At 38.8% G+C, this 21471-nt stretch overlaps 1 protein-coding gene and 1 long non-coding RNA gene across 6 annotated transcripts in view; one reads left to right on the top strand and one right to left on the bottom strand.

Annotated features, from left to right (window-relative positions):
* LOC125752129 (uncharacterized) overlaps positions 1-7314 on the top strand; it is a 51032-nt gene extending 43718 nt beyond the window's left edge. Inside the window, exon 3 of one of the 2 annotated variants that reach the window (XR_007414136.1) lies at positions 7018-7314. This is a non-coding gene — a long non-coding RNA (uncharacterized LOC125752129). Of the gene's footprint in view, positions 1-6895 lie in introns of both variants that reach the window. The other variant, XR_007414140.1, reaches the window with a different exon arrangement.
* Positions 1-21471, bottom strand: part of RASEF (RAS and EF-hand domain containing) — a 210715-nt gene that overhangs the window by 120759 nt on the left and 68485 nt on the right. The gene's annotated exons all lie outside the window — the stretch shown is intronic.

The following is a 21471-nucleotide window of genomic DNA, read 5'->3' as shown; positions in this document are numbered from 1 at the left end:
GGGCTGGCAGGATATATTCAGGGTCCTAAATGAAAAGAACATGCAACCAAGAATACTTTATCCAGCAAGGCTCTCATTCAAAATGGAAGGAGAGATAAAGAGCTTCCAAGACAGGCAGCAACTAAAAGAATATGTGACCTCCAAACCAGCTCTGCAAGAAATTTTAAGGGGGACTCTTAAAATTCCCCTTTAAGAAGAAGTTCAGTGGAACAGTCCACAAAAACAAGGACTGGTTAGATATCATGATGACACTAAACTCATATCTCTCAATAGTAACTCTGAATGTGAACGGGCTTAATGACCCCATCAAAAGGCGCAGGGTTTCAGACTGGATAAAAAAGCAGGACCCATCTATTTGCTGTCTACAAGAGACTCATTTTAGACAGAAGGACACCTACAGCCTGAAAATAAAAGGTTGGAGAACCATTTACCATTCGAATGGTCCTCAAAAGAAAGCAGGGGTAGCCATCCTTATATCAGATAAACTAAAATTTACCCCAAAGACTGTAGTGAGAGATGAAGAGGGACACTATATCATATTTAAAGGATCTATTCAACAAGAGGACTTAACAATCCTCAATATATATGCCCCGAATGTGGGAGCTGCCAAATATATCAATCAATTATTAACCAAAGTGAAGAAATACTTAGATAATAATACACTTATACTTGGTGACTTCAATCTAGCTCTTTCTATACTCGATAGGTCTTCTAAGCACAACATCTCCAAAGAAACGAGAGCTTTAAATGATACACTGGACCAGATGGATTTCACAGATATCTACAGAACTTTACATCCAAACTCAACTGAATACTCATTCTTCTCAAGCGCACATGGAACTTTCTCCAGAATAGACCACATATTGGGTCACAAATTGGGTCTGAACCGATACCAAAAGATTGGGATTGTCCCCTGCATATTCTCAGACCATAATGCCTTGAAATTAGAACTAAATCACAACAAGAAGTTTGGAAGGACCTCAAACACGTGGAGGTTAAGGACCATCCTGCTAAAAGATACAAGGGTCAACCAGGAAATTAAGGAAGAATTAAAAAGATTCATGGAAACTAATGAGAATGAAGATACAACCGTTCAAAATCTTTGGGATGCAGCAAAAGCAGTCCTAAGGGGGAAATACATCGCAATACAAGCATCCATTCAAAAACTGGAAAGAACTCAAATACAAAAGCTAACCTTACACATAAAGGAGCTAGAGAAAAAACAGCAAATAGATCCTACACCCAAGAGAAGAAGGGAGTTAATAAAAATTCGAGCAGAACTCAACGAAATCGAGACCAGAAGAACTGTGGAACAGATCAACAAAATTAGCGCAATTCTAAAATGCTTTGGATCCATGATGGACTATGAGAAGTAGTATCAAGAAATCTTGAGAGGAAAAAAAAAAATCTTCAGAGAAGAATAAAAACTGGCTTGTGAGGACAGGATCCATCATATCCAGGATTTACTAACTGTGATGAAATCTGCTATAAATGGATATATGTCTACCACAGTAACTGATACATGGTAACGATCCAAACATACTGATTTAATTAATAGCCATTTTGTCAGTTTCCCAAGCTACAATGATTAAAAAACCTCCAATTTTTGCTTAAAAAAAAAAATCCTTATGGGTTTAAGTCAATTTTCATCAAATATATAAGAAATAAAATAAAGTATGTATATAATAATCTAATACCTAAAGAGAAAAGAACTGTGTTATCTTTAGTGAATAAAATGTCTTTGTTACAAAAACCACTATGCCCTCAATAGAACTTGAATGTAAAATTTACATGTGAAGAAATGCAAAGAGTAATAGATGAATAAAGATAAAACCAAGTAATAAAAAACAGGAGTATTAAAGTAATCACACGACATTTTTTTTTCTCTACCAAGTCAGTGATGTTCACTTTGTCCCCACCCCAAAGAACAGTGACTGGCAAGAGTATCATGAACAGGCATTCTCTTCCACTCCTGATGGAGTATAATATGTTAATTCAATCATTGAAATCATCTGGAAATGTGAATCAAGATATTAAGGTATTTCATGTGGTTAGACCCAGAAATCTCCCTAATTCTAGCTTAAATACATAGTCATAAAAGAAGTGGCAGGAGTCTCCATGCACAAAGATCATTGGGGCAGTATTTAGTTTCAAATTCTAGAAACCTTTAACTGTTCAACACTTGAGAGATGGATAATAAATTTTGCAAACATTAACCTGATGTTAATTGCAAGTTTTTAATAATGTGGGAAAATATTTGCTAAAATGTTAAAGGCAGGGACACTTGGATGGCTCAGTCCATTAAGCGTTTGCCTTCAGTTCAGGTCATGATCTTAGGGTCCTGAGATCAAGCCCCAAGTCATGCACCCTGCTTAGCAGGGAGTCTGCTTCTCTCTCTTCCTCTGCCCCTCCCCCTGCTCATGTTTTCTCACTCTCTCTCAAATAAATAAATAAAATCTTAAAATTAATAAATAAATTGTAATAAGTAAATAAATGAAATGTTAAAGGCAAAAAAGTTACAGCTGTTGGGTGACTGGGTGGCTCAGTCGGTTAAGTATCTGCCTTGGGCTCAGGTCATGATCCCAGAGTTCTAGGATTGGGTCTGCATTGGGCTCTGCTCAGTGGAGAGTCTGCTTCTCCCTCTGCCCCTTCCCCCTCTCATGCTCTCTCTTTCTCTGTCTCTCAAATAAATAAATAACATCTTTTAAAAAGTTACAACTATTAAAAATGTGCGTATGAAAAACAATTAGAAGCAAATATACACAAATAGTAATAGCTCTAACAAAGAAACAAGGAAAACACACTGGAATTTTTCTTAACCAAAGGATTAGCATTCCAGAGTGACTGAAGGTGAAATTTGAAACTGTAGTAACAGGGACCATTTTGGAATTCCCTTCCAAGACTTCATTTCTAGTTTTACCTTTCCTTTTAATGTTGACTTATGTCAAAATTTTCCAAGGATGAGGATTCAAAAAACTTGAGATAATTCAGAGAAACCACAGCCTCCTGCCAACTTATTCAAGAAATGTCAGACTTCTTAATTTATTCATACACTTTGCCTATCAGAATTCAATTTGATGAGGTTTTTATTGGTCAGCTGCAACTGGGTTTTGTTGTTGTTGTTGTTTATTTTTTAATTTAATCACAGGGGTCATGCTCCTTGGTGTGTTTTTCTACTAAACGAGCTATTACACAATTCAGAGCCTGCTGACCTTGGGAGGATTCATGGTGTTTCCCCAAATTCTTATGTACTGTGCCAGATCCTGCAGGTGCAAAAGGTAGCCTAGCTTTACAAGTTGTCTAAGGAGACAAGGTTTCATTGTAGAAATATTGGGGAATAAACAGTATGTGCTACAGGCATTCAGAGTTGTGCTTTTTAATAAACATTCTCATATTTTTCATAATGGTCTCTCTGATAACCATTATGACCCATGCTTTGTAAGTAAGGTAACTGGGCCTCAGAAAATATGTAACTTTTCCAAAATTCATGTAACTAATGAGCAGGCATATATTATCCCATTTTTCCCCTGCTACTCAGAGAACACTTCACAGAGAAGGGTTTTGACAAAAAAAAAAAAAAAAAAGGAATAACACATCAATAGGTGAAAGGACAGATATTCTATAAACAAATTATAATCCATGTGATATTTTTACCTCATAAATTGATTAATGACTGGAATCAGTTTAGTAGGATATTTTTCTCCTTATGAAGTAGAAAGTCTAAGGTCATCAAAAATAACTATAGTCTTTTTTTTTAAAGATTTATTTATTTATTTATTTATTTATTTATTTATTTATTTATTTATTTATTCATGATAGATCTAGAGAGAGAAAGAAAGAGGCAGAGACACAGACGGAGGGAGAAGCAGGCTCCATGCCAGGAGTCCGAGGTGGGACTCGATCCCGGGACTCCAGGACCGCGCCCTGGGCCAAAGGCAGGCGCCAAACTGCTGAGCCACCCAGGGATCCCCAATAACTGTAGTCTTAAGCAAATATCTAAAGTCTCTCAGTTACTCTTTTCAAAGATCACAATATTAAACTGATTCCTATACCTTCTGGTTTATAAAATGAAAAGGAAGAGAGTGAATTCAAGTGATGATGCTTCAAAAAGATTCTTGAGAAAATATCAGACTCCCAATTTACATCATACTCACCATTTGCCGTGTTTTTAACACATTATCACACCAAGTACTATTCAACTAGACTTTTCCAGGCTAGTAACATTGAAAAATTTTATTTATAAAGCAAATAAAAAGTTGAAGAAAAGGCAGTAGCCTCCCTCCACAGGGAGTGGTCGAGATAAAAGTTCTGTTTGTCCAGGCATTTATGCGTAGACTTCACTGCACTTTGGTCTCCACACTGGGCAAGATTCACCAGACTCCTTTGGAATATTCACAAATCAGAATCAGATTCAAACTAGAGGAATAAAAATGTGTCACCCTCCAAATCATCTCACCTTAGAAATATGAAGAAGTCAACTGCTGTTCATGAATTTTCTTTCTATTTCCTTTGGGGTGTGGAAGCAGCAGCTGCTTCCCTGAGAGACTGGACACCTTATCTGAAGCCTACACTCCCCCTGCTCCCCCCACCCCGACTTGGTGAGCTTCCATGTTACAGAAGTCAAACTCCCTCATACTTACGGAATCCTGTGACCCTTGTACCTTCGCACAGTGCCATTTGCTACTGGTCATCTTACTATAGTTGGTGGACAATTCCTCTCCCAAAGTGTGAGAGAATGATAGCTACTGAAAAAATCGTCATTTGATCTTTCCAGAATGGTGGGATAAATGCATGGTATTAACTTTTTCAATTTGATTTCATCAAAATTATGATGGGAAAAGTCTCTAGTTATTTGTGATTAGCCTTGAGGTTCTGAACAAGAGGAGGGAGGGAAAACATTTCCAGACCTTTCCATGAGTTGTGCCAGAACACTCTATGTTAGAAACTGGAAAGTCTAGCTTCTATTACTTTCTGTGTGCCAGTTAATAGATCACTTAATGGCTCTGGGCCTTAGTTTATTCAACTGACAAATGTGGATGATGAGTGCTTGATGAAACACCAAATAATATAACACAAATAAGACAATAGAATGCCCTCTGTAAACTGATGGGCGATACATAAATGAAAGGTATATGTAAATGAGAAGCTTGTCATTATTACCTGTTTCCTGCTTTTTAACTAAAGCTTTAATGGCTTTATCTGTAATCTGGCATCCATTAATGGAAAGTCCTTGAAGGCTGGAAGTTTACCAAGAGAAAAAAAAGTTACATCTCAATAATGTCCCTATTTAAAAAGAATTCATGCCAAAAGCTTGTGGTTCTTTAGTTTTTCAAATAGCCTTAAAATATTCAAAGAGGATTTTTATTTTGGTAAACAAGGCACTTTAATTTTGGTGTATCAGCTTTGGAGGGCAGCTCAATAAATCAGGCACAACTATTTACCTTTATTTGTTGGATTTCTTTTCTGTAACTTTTTGTTTTTGTAGAAAATGTATTTTCATTTCAAATTATTTTATCAAGGCTTTGGTTGTATCCAAGGAACACGGTTGTATAAGGGTTATGGAATATTCCTGCGTGGTCGTTTAAAGTACAGTTTCTATCATCATCCCCATGTTATTAAGCCAAGAATAGTTTCCCATCAATTAAAGAAGTATATAATTACATCATGATCCTTATAAAAATTCTCTATACTCAATACCAGGCCAGGTTTCTGTTAGAAATTAACAAAGAAATGAAATACAACGAGTCTTATATAGCCTTTGATTTTAGATTTACCACCATATATACTGGGACATAAAAGCAATAGTGCTTTTTATATGGCACATTCCTTCCCATTGGTTGCACAAAATCAGAAAGGCTAAAAAAGCATCTTACCTGATACCAGATTACACTAGTAGTAGGGATTCTTTCTGAAACCAAGGCTCAATATAAAGTCCTCATCTTAAAATATCCTATAAGGGAAATTTTCATGTTGAGAAGCATGACTTAAGGACTCTTAATAAAGTCACATGTTATAGAAATGTGTATTTTACATAATTGCTTGGAACAAAGGAAGAATACTAAGGCAATAGCCCCGAAGATGGAGATATTTCCCTTCCCATCAGGCATGCCATCTGCAATTTTGAAGCAGGTTATGAAGGACTTGGAAGTTGTGCCATTTTCTTTACACAGGCAACTAGAAGAAATTATTGATATTTCTCAGTGCAGCCATTTCTTTTTTTTTTTTAAGATTTTATTTATCTATTCATGAGAGACACAGACACACACAGAGAGGCTGAGACACAGGCAGAGGGAGAAGCAGGCTCCACGCAGGGAGCCGGACATGGGACTTGATTCAAGGTCTCCAGGATCAGGCCCTGGGCTGAAGGCAGCGCTAAACCTCTGAGCCACCTGGACTGCTTTCAGTGTAGCCATTTCTTAGTTTTCATCTGTTATATACATATGGACACATTTAACAATGGATTCCTGTATTATTTCACCTTTTAGGAAACCAGTAAGGACACTGATATCCTCAAAATGATACTAAATGTATTTCCCAAACAGTTCTTATGGACCCTGCTTGCAGAAATTACATTTGTGATGATTGACAATACATCTAATTTTCCTGCTTGGGATGGAAAAGTCATAATGCCTCATTGCCTTCTGCATCTGAGATATATTGACGTCAAAGATTCTGATGATTTCAGATTAAAAATTCTGAAAGAAGCCTTACATACTGTCAGGAGAGTTATCAACCTCATTAGAGCAAGGGATTGGGTAGTTGAAGAGGCAAACCGGTTTTTAGAAAACTTAAACTATTTTGGCCACAACTCTACTCTAGAAAAAGGAATTAAGATCAGGTCAATGATGATATCAGAATGGTTGTTCAAAATTGTCTTGTTTCTTTTTCCTTCCAGAAATGTGCTAGGATTATAATTCCCCATTCATTGGAGCTTGTTGCTTGCCCATGAAATATAATCAGTTGCTTTAGGATCCAGCCCATACGTCACCACATACCCTTTCTCTTCTTCTATGACAGTTGCCAGTGCTCCAGACAGTGCTTGCTTTTCAAGTTTGGGCTCTGGTCTGTGCCAGATGAAGCTATGTAATGGAGCATCCAACCAATCCAAGGTTGACATGAGCAAGAAATAAACCTTTTAAGCTACTGAGATCTGCTAGTTCTTTGTTATAATGTAATCTAGCTCTCTCTTGACTGATTCAAGGACTATGTCAACTTTCTATCACCAGAGTACCTCAACAAGTAGAACTCTACGGATAATCAGAAACATTGCAGAACTCTTTTACATGCCTCTTAAACTCAGATGACCCTTAAAATTTAAATGGCAATCTGTAATCCTTTCCTCACTGCCATAAACAACACCAATGATAAAAAAGCCTGCCAGGGTGACCTCTTGCTTTAGGAACAAAGGAAGTAATACAATATCAATTCAACTTAAGAGCCTCTGGGAAATCCAGAATGCCTTGATCTTGATACCCGTCAATCATTATCTGATAAAGAGACCTTTTAGAGTTCTGATTCTACTTATACACCTCTATTAGGGCTCTCAGCTTCTGTTACCATGAAAACAAAAAGTCACAACCATTAGGATGTTAAAGATGATCTTTGCATTCAGAAACAGCCTTTATATTAGACTTGCTTTGGGGTAGATATAATTTTTGCTTTAATTATGCAATTTGGAATTACTTCACTTTGTCAGGGATGGGATTAACTTTTGCATGAAAAGTATTTATGAGATGAATTATTTGTAAAGATTATGTTCTGATTTTTCTGAAGAGTATAATATTTCAAGGCAATATATCAGTAAGTATAAATGTACCAATTAATATATGTGTATCAGTAGATATATAAATATAAATATACCATAGATGTACACATACTTGCATATATTAATATACTTATCAATACATGCAAAAGGCTTTATGCATGTTTATGTGGCTCATTATGGGTGAGGAATCCATTGCTTTCATCTGAATCTCAAAGAAGTTGTTATCCATAACATTGTAACTACTTCTCTACCATGGGCCAAATGTTGCCTGACATCTGATTTTGTAAACAAAATTTTACTGGAACATGACTAGGCTCATTTACATACATATTATCTATGGCTGCTATGAAGGCAGAGTTGAATAGTTATGATAGACTATATCATAAAGCCTAAAATATAAACTACCTGGCACTTTGGAGATATAGTGTTCTGATTCCTGTTCTGAACTCTTGCTTCATCTAGATATCTGGCTCTCATGGTTGTGAACTGAGATCAGTAGAGTTGACTCTACAAAAATCATGACTTAGATTAGAGCCAAACGTTAAACCCAGAGAAAAAACTTTCTCACTGTTTCTTTCTGTGAGAAACAGATACAAAGCAGAGGGCAACGAGACTCTTGGTTTCAGTATAGACTGCACTACTTGTACTAGATGTGTGAAGTTAGACCAGTTATTGAATCTCACCAGCCTACATTTACTCCTCAGCAAAATGAAAAAACTAATAAGAATATCAACCTCATAGGGATTAACAATACATACATAGCCCTTAGAAGAATGGCTTGTATACAATAAGAACAAGAAGTGTTATTTCAAAAAATATATTATCAATGAATTAATTGGAGAAATGGCAGGGTAATTGTTGGTGTGTTACCTTGAACCTCCTTGTATGAGAGCATCTCACCCACATCCGTGGCTTCAGACCAACTTACATCCACTGCTGTCAACCTGCAGGAGCGGGCCCCTGCGTGGAGTAGGACCTTGTCTCTTATAAGCGTAGGACCACTGCAGCTTGTCACACTTGGCTGCTAGGTGATTAAAACCAAGTGAGCATTTATTAGAAATGCTTCAGAATCCCTTTAGAACAGAACATGATCAGAAAGAGATGCCAGTAATTAACAGACAGGATTAGGAGTAAGAGAAATCACCATAGATGCCAACAGTTGAGGTATAAACTGTTTGGCAAAGGGAGAAGAAGAACATGACTAAAGCCATAAAAACTAGAATATTTCAGGGGACCTGAGTGGCTCAGTCGGTTAAGCATCTGACTCTTGATTTCGGCTCAGTTCATGATATCAGGGTTGTGAGATGGAGCCCCCTGTTGGTCTCTGAGCTCAGTGGGGAATCTACTTGAGATTCTCTCTCTCTCCCTCTGCCCCTCTCCCTGCTGCACGTGCCCCACCCCCCTAAAATAAATAAAAATATCTTTAAAAAAGAAAAAAAAACTAGAATGTTTCTCTTTCAGCCAGCCTGTTTTCCAGCAGGTCTGTTTACACTGAACCTGCCACGTCTTCCTTCTGATAGTCAAGGATTACACAAAGGGAGAAAAGTAACTCTAGAGCCATTATAGGATTATAGGACCTCACTCAAATTACCAAAATTATGTAGTCATTCAAAGTTATGCTTTTAATTGAGAAAATATGTAAGGGAAAATGAGGACTACAGAATGCTTTATATATTATAATCTCCATTATGTTCCTTAAATGTTGTTTTAAAATGCCCTTTAGTAAATATGTATTGGGGAACCTGGGGGGGCTCAGTCAGTTAAGGGTCTGCTTCCTGATTTCAGCTCAAGTCATTATCTCAGGGTCACGGAATCGAGCCCCACATCAGGCACTCAGGCAGAGCTCACTTGAGATTGTTTCCCTCTCTGCCCTTCTCCCTGCCCGCTCTCTTTCTCTCACATAAATAAATAAATCTTTTTAAAAATAATAAATATGTATTAGTTTTGTAGCCTAAAAAGTGTTGTTTGCAGCAAGGCAAAACTAATTGTTAGTGAACAACTCAGAACCATGATTAGCCCTGAGAGATGGCGGCATGGAGATTGAGTGCAAAGGAGCATGAACCAGTGAGGTGGGGTGGGGGTAATGTTCTATATCTGGATGCAGTAGGCTACACAGCTGTATGCCTTTGTCAGAACTCCACAAATGGTACACTTATATGTCTTTCCTTATATACAAATTTTACCTCAAAAAGAAAAAGAAAGAAACTATAATGATATGCTTGCTGATGTATTTAGGAGAGTGGTATACCAGATGTCTGTAACTCACTCTGAAATTAATTTTCAAAACAGTAAGATGGATTGATGGACAAGTAGAGAAATAGTTATGTTTGTGTTAAAGTGAATATAGTATCACTTAATGGTAACAGCAAAGTGGTGAGCATAGGTGTTAACTATATAATTCCTTCTAGCTCTAAGTATATTTAAACTTTCATTTGAAAATGAGGGGAGGGGGCAGGGCAAGATGGCAGAGAAGTAGGGTCCCCAAGTCACCTGTCCCCACCAACTTACTTAGATAACTTTTTAAAAAATTTTATTTATTCATGAGAGACAAACACACAGAGAGAGAGAGAGAGAGAGAGAGGCAGGTTCCATACAGGGAGCCTGATGTGGGACTTGATCCCAGGTCTCCCTGGGCTGAAGGCAGGCTAAACCACTGAGCCACCCAGGCTGCCTGATAACTTTCAAATCATCCTGAAAACCTATGAATTCCACCTGAGATTTTAAGAGAGAACAGCTGGAACGTTACAGAGAAGAGTTTTCGCTTCTAACGAGGTAGGAAGGTGGGAAAAAATAAATAAATAAAAAAGAATCCAGTAAGGGAGGGGCCCCGCAAGGAGCTGGGGTAAGGCCGCAGAGCAAGAGCCCCCAAGACTGGAGAGCCCAGTTCCGGAGAAGCAGGAACTTTAACAATCTGACCGGATTCTTCCCGGAGGGAAAGGCACTCAGCAGGGAAATCGAGCAGAACTGCAGGAGGGGTGGGGAAGCCTGCTGTTTCCCGGGGTCAATAACAGAGGAAGTGCACCCGGGGAGGGCACCCGACGCACCACGGGCCGAGCATGGTAAAGGGCTGGAGTGTGCCCAGCGGGGCCTTGGGAGAAGCCGGTGGGTCCAGTGGGGCTCCGGGCAGAGGGGGCTGCGCCCTGCTGCCTTTGGGGGCTGCGGCCCTGGGAGTGCGATTCCAGCAGCACAGGCCCCAGATCCCAAGGCGCCGGGGAACATAGCCCAGGATCCTATGCTCCCCCTGGGACAGGCGTAGGGAGGAGGGCACAGGACAGCGAGGACACTCCTGCCACCAGGTGCCCCCAAGCTGTGAAGATCAGTGCCACCCGGCACCCCGGGAGCATCCAGGCCAGTGTGGACTGGAAGCTGCTGTAGTTACTGCAGGAGCTGACTCCAGGGCTGGGGAGCTGGCCGCTGCCAATGTGGTTGTTCCTCCTTGTGCCACCCTGTGCCTGGGACAGAGCAGGGCTGCCAGGGGTCAGAGACTTCACAGGGTAAACAGTTCCCACTGAGCTCTGTACCCGGCAGGGGCGGGGTGGGCCAGCTTCCCCAGGTGCACACATCTGAGAATCAGCACAGCAGGCCTTTCCCCCAGAAGACCAGCTGGAAGGACAAGGGAAGAGGAAGTTCTTGGCTGAGTTCCCCCTCCTTCCTCAAGGGAGAAGTCAAGGAATTTACAGTATATAGAACCAGAGGGTACCCCTCCTTTACTTTTTTTCTTCCTTTTTCCACTACAAGTCATTTTTAGGCACTCTGCACTGAGCAAAATGACTGGAAAGAAGAACTCACCACAAAAGAAAAGAAAGAATCAGAAACAGTGCTCTCTGCCACAGAGTTACAGAATTTGGATTACAATTCGATGTCAGAAAACCAATTCAGAAACACAATTATAAAGCTACTGGTGGCTCTGGAAAAAAACATAAAGGATTCAAGAGACTTCATGACTGCAGATTTTGATCTAATCAGGCTGAAATTAAAAATCAATTAAATGAGATGCAATCCAAACTGGAGGTCCTAACGACAAGGGTAATGAGGTAGAAGAAAGAACATAGAAGACAAGTTGATGGCAAGGAAGGAAGCTGAAGAAAAAAGAGAAAAACAATTAAAAGACCATGAGGAAAGATTAAGGGAAATAAATGACAGCCTCAGAAGGAAAAATCTATGTTTAATTGGGGTTCCAGAGGGCGCTGAGAGGGACAGAGGACCAGAAAGCATATTTGAACAAATCATAGCTGAGAACTTCCCTAATTTGGGGAGGGAAACAGGAATTCAGATCCAGGTGATAGAGAGGTCCGCCCCTAAAATTAATAAAAACCGTTCAACACCTCAACATTTAATAGTGAAGCTTGCAAATTCCAAAGATAAAGAGAAAATCCTTAAAGCAGCAAGAGACAAGAGATCCCTAACCTATATGGGGAGAAATATTAGATTAACAGTAGACCTCTCCACAGAGACCTGGCAGGCCAGAAAGGGCTGGCAGGATATAGTCAGGGTCCTAAATGAGAAGAACCTGCAGCCAAAAATACTTTATCCAGCAAGGCTCTCATTCAGAATAGAAAGAGAAATAAAGAGCTTCCAGGATAGGCAGAAACTTAAAGAATATGTGACCACCAAACCAGCTCTGCAAGAAATATTAAGGAGGACTCTGTAAAAGAAAGAGGACGACCAAAAAAACAATCCACAAAAACAGGGACTGAATAGGTATTATGATGACACTAAATTCATATCTTTCAATAGTAACTCTGAACGTGAATGGGCTTCATGATCCCATCAAAAGGTGAGGGGTTTCAGACTGGATAAAAAAGCAAGACCCATCTACTTGCTATCTACTAGAGACTCATTTTAGACCTACAGACACCTATCGTCTGAAAATGAAAGGTTGGAGAACCATTTACCATTCAAATGGTTCTCAAAAGAAAGCAGGGGTAGCAATCCTCATATCAGATAAATTAAAGTTTATCCCAAAGACTGTAGTAAGAGATGAAGAGGGACACTATATCATACTTAAAGGGTCTATCCAATAAGAGGACCTAAGAATCATGAATATTAAAAAAAAAAAGAAACATGAATATTTATGCCCCTAATGTGGGAGCTGCCAAGTGTATCAATTAATAACCAAAGTAAAGACATACTTAGATAATAATACATTAATACTGGGAGTCTACAACATGGCACTTTCTGCAAATGACAGATCTTCTAAGCAAAGCATCTCCAAAGAAACAAGAGCTTTAAATGATACACTGGACCAGATGGATTTCAAGATATTTACAGAACTTTACATCCAAATGCAACTGAATACACATTCTTCTCAAGTGCACATGGAACTTTCTCCAGAGTACACCACATACTGGGTCACAAATCAGGTCTCAACTGATACCAAAAGACTGGGATTGTACCCTGCATATTTTCAGACCACAATGCTTTGAAACTAGAACTCAATCACAAGAAAAAATTTGGAAGAAACAAACACGTGGAGGTTAAAGAGCATCCTGCTAAAAGATGAAAGGGTCAACCAGGAAATTAGAGAAGAATTAAAAAGATGCATGGAAACTGATGAGAATGAAGATAAAACCATTCAAAATCTTTGGGATATAGCAAAAGCAGCCCTAAGAGGGAAATACATCACAAAAAAGCATCCCTCAAAAAATTGGAAAAAACTCAAATACACAAGCTAACCTTGCACCTAAAGGAACTGGAGAAAGAACAGCAAATAAAACCTACACCAAGTAGCAGAAGAGAGTTAATAAAGATTTGAGCAGAACTCAATGAAATAGAGACCAGAAGAACTGTAGAACAGATCAACAAAACCAGGAGTTGGTTCTTTGAAAGAATTAATAAGATAGATAAACCATTAGCCAGCCTTATTAAAAACAAAAGTGAAAAGACTCAAATTAATAAAATTACGAATGAAAAAGGAGAGATCACAACCAAACCCAAGGAAATACAAACGATTTTAAAAACTTATTATGAGCAGCTATACGCCAATAAATTAGGCACTCTAGAAGAAATGGGCGCATTTCTGGAAAACCACAAACTACCAAAACTGGAAGAGGAAGAAATAGAAAACCTGAACAGGCTGATAACCAGGGAGGAAATTGAAGCAGTCATCAAAAATCTCCCAAGATACAAAAGTCCAAGGCCAGATGTCCTCCCAGGGGAATTCTATCAAACGTTTAATAAAAGAAGAAAGAATACCTATTCCACTAAAGCTGTTCTGAAGGATAGGAAGGGACGGAGTACTTCCAAACTCGTTTTAGGAGGCCAGCATCACCTTAATTCCAAAACCAGACAAAGACCCCACCAAAAAAAGAGAATTATAGAGCAATATCCCTGATGAACATGGATGTAAAAATTCTCAACAAGATACTAGCCAATAGGATCCAACAGCATATTCAGAAGATTATTCACCATGACCAAGTGGGATTTATCCCTGGGATGCAAGGCTGGTTCAACACTCATAAAGCAATCAATGTGACAGATCACATCAACATGAGAAAAAACAAGAACCATATGATCCTCTCAATAGATGCAGAAAAAGCACTTGACTAAATACAGCACCCATTCCTGATCAAAACTCTTCAGAGTGTAGGGATAGAGGAAACATTCCTCAGCATCTTAAAAGCCATCTGCAAAAAGCCCACAGCAAATACCATTCTCAATGGGGAAACACTGGGAGCCTTTCCCCTAAGATCAGGAACACGACAGGGATGTCCACTCTCACCACTGCTATTCAACATAGTACTGGAAGTCCTAGCCTCAGCAATCAGGCAACAAAAAGAAATAAAAGGCATTCAAATTGGCGAAAAAGAAGTCAAACTCTCCCTCTTCGCAGATGACATGATACTGTACATAGAAAACCCAAAAGACTCCACCCCAAGATTGCTAGAACTCATACAGCAATTCGGCAGTGTGGCAGGATACAAAATCAATGCCCAGAAGTCAGTGGCATTTCTATACACTAACAATGAGACTGAAGAAAGAGAAATTAAGGAGTCAATCCCATTTACAACTGCACCCAAAAGCGTAAGATACCTAGGAATAAACCTAACCAAAAAGGTAAAGGATCTATACCCTAAAAACTACAGAACACTTCTGAAAGAAATTGAGGAAGACACAAAGAGATGGAAAAACATTCCATGCTCATGGATTAGAAGAATTAATATTGTGAAAATGTCTGTGCTACCCAGGTGCAATTTACATGTTCAATGCAATCCCTATCAAAATACGATGGCCTTTCTTCAGAGAGTTGGAACAAATAATCTTAAGATTTGTGTGGAACCAGAAAAGACCCAGAATAGCCAGGGTAATACTGAAAAAGAAAACCAGAGCCGGGGGCATCACAATGCCACATTTCAGGTTGTACTACAAAGCTGTGATCATCAAGACAATGTGGTACTGGCCCAAAAACAGACACCTAGATCAATGGAACAGAATAGAGAATCCAGAAATGGGCGCTCAACTCTATGGGCAACTAATATTCAACAAAGCAGGAAAGATGATCCACTGGCAAAAGGACAGTGTCTTCAATAAATGGTGCTGGGAAACTTGGACAGCCACGTGCAGAAGAATGAAACTAATCCTGTTACACCAGACCCAAAGATAAACTCAAAATGGATGAAATATCTAAATGTGAGACAAGAATCCATCCAAATCCTGGAGGAGAACACAGGCAACACCCTTTTTGAACTTAGCCACAGCAACTTCTTGCAAGATACATCTATGAAGGCAAGGAAAACTAAAGCAAAAATGAATTATTGGGACTTCATCAAGATAAAAAGCTTCTGCACAGCAAAAGAAACAGTCAACAAAACTAAGAGACAACCTACAGAATGGGAGAAGATATTTGCAAATGACATATCAGCTAAAGGGCTAATATCCAAGATCTATAAAGAACTTATTAAACTCAACAGCAAAGAAATAAACAATCCAATCATGAAATGGGCAAAAGACATGAACAGAAATCTCACAGAGGAAGACATAGACATGGCCAACAAGCACATGAGAAAATGTTCCGCATTCCTTGCCATCAGGGAAATATAAATCAAAACCACAGTGAGATACCAGTGAGAATGGGGAAAATTAACAAGACAGGAAACAACAAATGTTGGAGAGGATGCAGAGAAAAGGGAACCCTCTTTCTTGTTGGTGGGAATGTGAACTGGTGCAGCCACTCTGGAAAACTGTGTGGAGGTTCCTCAAACAGTTAAAAATAGAGCTACCCTACGACCAAGCAATTGCACTGCTGGGAATTTACCCCAAAGATACAGATGCAGTGAAACGCCGGGACACCTGAACCCTAATGTTTATAGCAGCAATGTCCACGATAGCCAAACTGTGGAAGGAGCCTCGGTGTCCATCGAAAGATGAATAAAGAAGATGTGGTTTATGTATACAATGGAATATTACTCAGCCATTAGAAACAACAAATACCCACCATTTGCTTCAACGTGGATGGAACTGGAGGGTGTTATGCTGATTGAAATAAGTTAATTGGAGAAGGACAAACATTATATGCTTTCATTCATTTGGGGAATATAAAATATAGTGAAAGGGAATAAAGGGGAAAGGAGAGAAAATGAGTGAAAATATCAGTGAGGGTGACAGAACATGAGAGACTCCTAACTCTGGGAAACGAACAAGGGGTGGTGAGAAGGGAGGTGGGAAGGGGGGATGGGGTGACTGGGTGACGGGCACTGAGGGGGGCACTTGACAGGATGAGCACTGGGTGTTATGCTATATGTTGGCAAATCGAACTCCAATAAAAATATATAAAAGAAAGAGAAAATAAGGGGGACAATCCAGTCAAAGCCTGCATATGGTCTGGCATTCATTTCACACCAGAGCTTAATTTAACATCTAGAGCGAAGAGCACTTTAGACCAGTGTTAGCACCACAGACTCACAGAGGTGAGAGTGCTGGCTTGCTCACCTTGGGCAAACCAATTTGTGAAAAATAAGAATTCTAAAACAGGTATTTGGCTATAAATGCTGCTTTTATTTAATTTTTTTTATCCGTGCTCTTTTTATTAAAAAGGTTATTCATTTAAAATGAATAGCCAGCAAATATCCACTGGATAGATCATTGTATTTCTTTATTCTAAACTGAATTGGACTCATTAAATCCTTAGAATCTAGGCAGTTTGGGACATTATTCTCTGTAAGGGTTTAACTGATACCTCTATCTGCGCCTGCTTTTATTGCCCTCTCACATGCATAGCAGGAACTACTTCCATTTGATGTTATAAAAAATAAAAAAAGAACAGAGAAATCAATCCTTCTAGGTTGGAAGTTTATCATCTCACACAAGAGAAATTTTCTACTAGTAGAACCTAAAAGTTTTGAGAGGCCAAGTTAAAATTGAATGATTTGAAATCATAATGACCTTGAAGAACCTTCCCATTCCTCAGATGCAGCTCTGGTATCTCCCTTTTATTCCTTTTTTAAAAAAATATTTTATTTATTTATTCATGAGAGACACACAGAGAGGCAGAGACATAGGCAGAGAGAGAAGCAGGCTCCCTGCAGGGAGCCCCATATGAACCTCAATTACAGGATCCCGGGGTCACAACATGAGCCAAAGGCAGACACTCAACCACTGAGCCACCCAGGTGTCCCCTCCCTCCCATTCCTGCTTTAGTTAGCACTAAAGGCTAACGTCTGTGCATGACATCTGCAGCTTCACACTTTCTCTGGGAGAACTCCCAGTGGCTGCCTATTGCCCTGGATGGCAGCCTTAGCTTCCTAGAATTCGAATAACCAACATTGCCAGACATTTCTTATTCACCATTAACACCAAAAGAATCATGTGCAATATTATTCTAATTTAAAGATAACCAAAATTAGTTTTTAATACATCATGCTTTAAAAAAAAAATGGTAACAACGGCTATCCTGGGACACCGAAGAAACAGACATGGATTTCCAGACCTACCTATTTGTTTACAGAATGGTTTTAGCTGTCTTTGTGCCCTGGACTCCATTGGCAGACTGGTGAAGCCTATGAATGTGTGTCAGAATAATGGTTGTAAATGAATAAAATACAATATATACGATTGCAAAGGAAGCCAATTATATTGAAAAAGTTATCAAAATTTTTAAAATTTGTGATATAGTACAATTTTTCTTCTTATTAATACAGTATATAATATGATCTAGCCCCTGGCCCATTAACTACTATAATAATTTTGAAGTAGTGACAGAGACATAAACTACATTTTGAGATTCTGCAGCAACTTTAATGTAAAATGAAAATAAGTGTGTTGTCTGCTGGTGATCAAGTCACAGGTATTACCTCTACTAGATGATTAGTTGCCAGTAGTCATAGTAGAAGGAGATACAAAATTTCTGCAAGGTAGAAGTGAAATAGATATGTAATCTTTTTTCCAAGTTAATGAGCCCTTTGGATTTTCCCCAAGGGCTAAGCCTAAGCTGAGACTTTACCTATCCTTTTGTTAAGGATAGACTGGGAAAGGAAAAGTGGCAGGGGGGCAGGGAGGACACAGGGAAAAGAAAAGAAGACCAAGAGAAAGAAAGAGATTGAGAGACTACAATTCAGACTGGAATCATGCCCACAATCTGAATGAAAGTGTAGTGTGTGTGTTGGCAGTAACAATGAAGAAACAAAATGCAGGAGCAAAAACAAAACGAGAGCTTGGAATGAGAAAGTTAGCTTCATTTCCCAGGCGCCACAGATGGGGGTTACAAGGTGTCCTGATCCAGGGGTATCACGGCTTTTACAGGCCATCCTTTGTCTATAAAAGCCCTGAAACCAGATACCAGCAGCAAGGATGTGAGAATCCTGGCAAGTCTACCAAAATGCACACCCCAGAATCTGCCATAGCCATGACTCATAAAAAATTTAGATATGATTTCCTTATTTTTTGTGCATTCCAACAAGAATCCACCCTGCTTGTGATGGAAAGTATCTCTCACAATATTCCCTGGATGTGTTCATATTTGCTCCTACATATGATCTGAAATTCAAGGGATGGAGTGCCTACTCCCACAGAGGATTTTTCATAAAAACTAACAGAATTATTACTGACACTTCCACTTCTACTCTGTAATTTATATAAAGACCATGTTTTCATTATGAAGCATCTCAGCAATTCTGAAACTCTTTAAAAATAATGACAGCCTCAATATAATGTTTTTGTTCCATATTATTTTGTTCTTTTAAGTCCATTCTCTAGTATTTGTCAGTCACTCTTTCAGCAAAGAGTATGTTGCACAATTATGGCTCTTCAGAGAAAATAGTTCAAATAGATGGATTTTATTCCCATACAGGTTGGTTATCTTCAAACAAAAACAAAGAGACAAAATCTAGTAATGTTCTATGTCACAGACTATATACTCTTAACTCTTGTTGGATGACTTTCAAATATTGCCTTTGCAGGCAAGACAGCTCTGTGATAAAATCAATAAAAATTCATCACTAGTGTGGGGATGAATTTTAAGTATGTTGATTTAAAGTCAATTAAAATTTAACAGCTAGTGCTTTAAATTCAAATATTTTGTTATTACTCTGGAGTATTTATTTCAAAGAGAAGAGGCACCCTCTTCTTATTTAAGCCAACAATTCACGTAAGAGTGAGTTATGAAGTGGAAGATTGTTCCTTATTTTTTAAATATGTGGATCCTCCTTAGGCCAGGCTTAGCTTTCCTGCCAGAATGCCATTCAGTTTTCTAAGGGCTCATATCACTTGGAGAAGATTTTCAAGGACCATTCTGGATTGCTTCTGGACCAGCTCCAGTATAGATACATGAATGCCAAGAGATTCCACACACTCTGATTCAATTATTGGCATTGATATGGAAGGTTATAGCATTAACCCTCTCTGAACCATAGAAATTAAACATCTAAGTGTGTACAGCCTGAACTATAGGATTTTAAATAATGGTACCTTTAAATATCATCATGCCAAATATCATTTTGTGCACTGCATATCTGGACATCTCCAGAATCTATGAAGACATCTTTTTTGACTAGCCTGCCTTTTTACTTAGAAACAGCTCTAGTGATAATTGCCTAAAGCAACATTCACAGAGTGTGCTTCGTGGAACCAACATTGAAGAGATTCCATGGAGGAAAGAGGGTTATGTGGTAGAATATATTCTCCAAAGATGGTAGCAACAATATCTCCTCCTTGTCTACATGCTCTTATGGAACTCTGCCACTTTCTTATCAAGATATAGAATTGAATTTCCCTGCTTTTGTGGTCTTGTAAGTAACCCTGTTACTTACATGTAACAGAAAGCAGTGGAAGTAATGCTGTATGATGTCCAAGGTTATAAATCACTGTAGCTTTCACCTGTGGATTGAAACTCTGAGCTACCATGAAACAGTCCTACTATCTTGATGCAGCCATGCTGTGAGGAAGCCCAATCTAGCCCCCAAGGAGATACTCCAAGGGGACGTAAAGAGAGAAAGATGCCCTGCCACCTGCTATTTAGCACCAGCCACCACCTGACTACACTGCATGAAAGACCCCAAATCAGAACCATCCAGGTGTGACTCCTTCCCAAATTCCTGATCCACAGAAACTAGGTGATAACAAAATATTTATTGTTTTAAGTGTCTAAGTTTTGGGAAAACTTGTTTCATAGTAATAGGAAGAAGTTCCATCACAAAATGTGGTCAAAGCTGGGTTAAACAAAACTCTATACGTTTATATTTTCCCTGCAGAATTTCTCAGAGCCTTCATATGCTAAGAAGCATGTGCATCTCCAAAACTAGCATTTAGTGAGCAGAACTTCCTAATTTATTTCCCCCAAGCAACCATTTTTATAGCTCTACTCAAGGGATAGCTTTGGGAAACACTGGGCTAAAACGATACTCTCTTCTCATGTGTAGGTTTCCCTTTTCCCCAGAGATCTGAACCACAGATAATGAGTTTACTTCACTGTGATAATAAATCGAAGAACAAATGGTTATTGGCCATTCCAGAAAGAGTCACTTCTTGGTAAGTCCTGTGTGTGATGTAAACTCATTCCAACAGTATCATAGAGCAAACAGTATAAACTCTGAATGTCACTCACTATTTGCTGTGCCAATAATAGCTCCAGGATGTGCTGTTCTTCCAACGAATTCGACAAACATTTTGATGCACTGAAATTCTCATAACCTTCTGGCTCTTCTCACTATCTCACTTTCAAACTGAAAAGCTCTAAAAAGTTGGTTAGAGAAAGAGAGAAAGCAAAAGAGGGATTTTGTGCCTAATGTATTTGAGAAGGATGAAGGAATATTGCAGGAAATTCTAGTTTCTATTATCTGTTCCCCACATTGTTTTAAGACAGAGCGCTTCTCCTGTCCAGAAGATTGTAACAGGCCAGGAATGAGGATTAAACTGCTAGAGATTGTTGGGAAACTTTTGCCCATTTTGTAAGTGTTAATACATGAGAGAGAGACAATGTTGAAAAAGTTAGAAAAAGTTCATTTTTCTAGTCAAATATGTGAAATGGGAATTAAGGTAAAGGGATAAAGCCTTAGTAAATATATAACAAGGGAGTATCACTTTCTGATTTGATAAAAGAAAAAGTTACTCATATGATTCCTCATTAGTCACTATATGACTATCAGTGTATGACATCAAATGTTCTAACCCATGACTCAGTTTCTCCGTGAGTAAATTGCCACGCCATTTTTAAGCCTTTTTACGTAAGGAACTCTAAATAGAGTCAAAGTCATAGCTGGGACAAAGATGAAGCC

The sequence above is a fragment of the Canis lupus genome, chromosome 1 (assembly GCF_003254725.2).
Source record: "Canis lupus dingo isolate Sandy chromosome 1, ASM325472v2, whole genome shotgun sequence".
Taxonomy (NCBI): Eukaryota; Metazoa; Chordata; class Mammalia; order Carnivora; family Canidae; genus Canis; species Canis lupus.
Note: the sequence above shows the minus strand (reverse complement) of the source record. Positions and strands in the feature narration are given on the sequence as shown.